At 40.5% G+C, this 2313-nt stretch overlaps 1 non-coding gene across 1 annotated transcript; it reads right to left on the reverse strand.

Moving 5' to 3' along the window:
* Window positions 1-1981: 1981 nt before the first annotated feature.
* Window positions 1982-2113, reverse strand: LOC136139568 (small nucleolar RNA SNORA72). Its single transcript, XR_010657089.1, has one exon. It is a non-coding gene; the product is annotated as a small nucleolar RNA SNORA72 (small nucleolar RNA).
* Between the last annotated feature and the right edge of the window lie 200 nt (window positions 2114-2313).

The following is a 2313-nucleotide window of genomic DNA, read 5'->3' on the forward strand; positions in this document are numbered from 1 at the left end:
AAAGAACAGCTCCCAGCATACAGTAAGCATTCTATAACTGTTAGCTTTGTTTTCATAACTTTCCCCACTCACAGCTATGGAAACACAGCCTGCAAGTGGCAGAGTGAGGATTCAAACTGAGGTCCCCAGGACTCAAAGCCCATGTTCTTTCCCCTGTACCATGGCAATGAATGAACAGACATATTAACATCTGTGTTATTTATGTGCGTCCACATCAGGGCACTCGGGGGTAGCACACGGTGTTCCTAAGAGCTCCTCTAGCCTGAACCAGGAACCAATTTCAGAAACCCGGCAAGAATGAAACACCAGAGCCACGCCCACAGTGACTCTGGCTCATGGTCACTTGTTTATTAATCTTTTACTTCTCAAAGGTCAGAATAATCCCTGCCCTGGCTCTAAGTAAAAGTAAAAGTAAAGCCCCATCCACCCCTCAAAGAAAAACATCACAGCAGCGTCCACATAAAAGAGCCCAGATGACCACGGAAAGGCCAGTGTTTTCCAGAAAATTCGTAAGCTCCTAAAGCAATCTGACTCAAGTCGAGAAGCCCCTAAGGGAGAAGGCTGGTAATAATAAATATCCCTTACAGCAACTGAGCCTTCACTATGGGTCAGCATTAAGCTAACCCCTTGGCTGGCATTGTCCCATTTAGTCCTCATCCTCACCCTATTAGGGAGGTGATGTTCTTATCCCCATTTTGCAGATTAGAAACCAGGCTGAGGAAAATGAAATAATTTGCCCAAGGCCACACGACTAATAAATAGCAGAGCCCGGAATGCTTGCTCTGAGTCACTCTGCTGGGCTGTGTCCTGGGCATGGACTTTGGGGCCACGCGGCTTGAGAGGACACGTGGCCTAGCAGCTGCTGGCAAGTTCCTTGGCCTCTCTAAGTCTCAATTGCCTCATCTATAAAATGGACATAATAATAGCGCCTACCTCATAAGAGTGTGAGGATAAAACAAGCAAATTCATTTAAAGCAATTAGCCTAGTACTTGACAGGTAGTAAGTGGTTAATAAATGTTAGCCCTTATTAATCCCTCTGACTCTCTTCATCTGTAAAATGGAGGCTGGTAATAATGTGTAAGTCATAGAGTTATCGTGAGGCTTAGAGGAAATGGCACAGGTAAAGCATGATGATACTCGCCGCACAGTAAGCTACCACGATATGACACTCCAGAAAGGATCGCAAATAAGCAAGCCAGTTTTTTTTTTAAAGCTCGCGGAATTGCATATCTGTGTGATACAAGTGATGTTCAGGTGACAAGAGCACGTGTTGAATATTGTTCCTCAAAATGCATTAGCCGAAGATCCTTTATTCCTTTGCATAGACACTTGCAGTGTGGGTGCAGAACCCTCTCTAGGAAACGTGAAGCTAAATTCTTAGAAGAGAGTACCTGCCGAATACCAGCCCAAAAAAAGGAGCATGTCTCTGAAATGACATAAAAAAGTTTAACTTGGGAAAGTTCAAACACAGACAAAATAAAAGAAACAATATAACAAACCCCTGAGTACCCATCATACAGCTTCAATCAACTCCTGGAAATCTTGTTTCAACTATACTCTCCCCTATAACCGTAACTTTAAAACAAGTCCCAGATCTCATATCACTTCATCTGAAAACACTTTGGTGTGTATGTCTAAAAGATAAGGATTATTTTTTAAACAACACCACGTACCATTGTCACACCTAAAGGTTTTAAATAATAATTCCCTAATATCATCAAATCATCAATGTTCAAATTTCCAATTATCTTCACAAAGTTTTTTTTTTAATTGCTTGTTTGTTTGAATCAAGATTCACATGTTGCAGTTAGTCGACTTTTTTTTTTTACAATTCATTTAATGGCAACTGGTAATCATCAAATTAGCAATAGTTATCTTCAAAAGTTATTACACTAGTTGTGCTGTAATTTCTCGAGGTTGATCAGATACCTAGAGTCACAGACATTTCCCACATAAGATGCATTACATAAATCAGGCTTGATTTATCACCAGCATTTATAAAACCAGACCTGGGGAAAGAACTAGGTCTGGGGACACATGCATGGTCTTAGTGTAGCAAATTCTTAGCCTGCTCTGATTATTATAAAATCAGAATAGCAAGAATATTTGCAGGATGTGACTTTTAAGTATCTTTTAACCTACAGGTTTCTCTTCTATCTCTTCCTTTTTCCCCTCACAACTCATTTGTGGGAGAAACTAGGTCATTTATCCTACAGATTTTCCACAATCTGGACTTTGTTGATTGCATCCCCATGGGGTAGTTTAATATGATACTCTGGCCTCTGTATTTCCTATAAATTGATAAATAGATT

Source organism: Phocoena phocoena, chromosome 19 (assembly GCF_963924675.1).
Source record: "Phocoena phocoena chromosome 19, mPhoPho1.1, whole genome shotgun sequence".
In the NCBI taxonomy this organism is placed as follows: domain Eukaryota; kingdom Metazoa; phylum Chordata; class Mammalia; order Artiodactyla; family Phocoenidae; genus Phocoena; species Phocoena phocoena.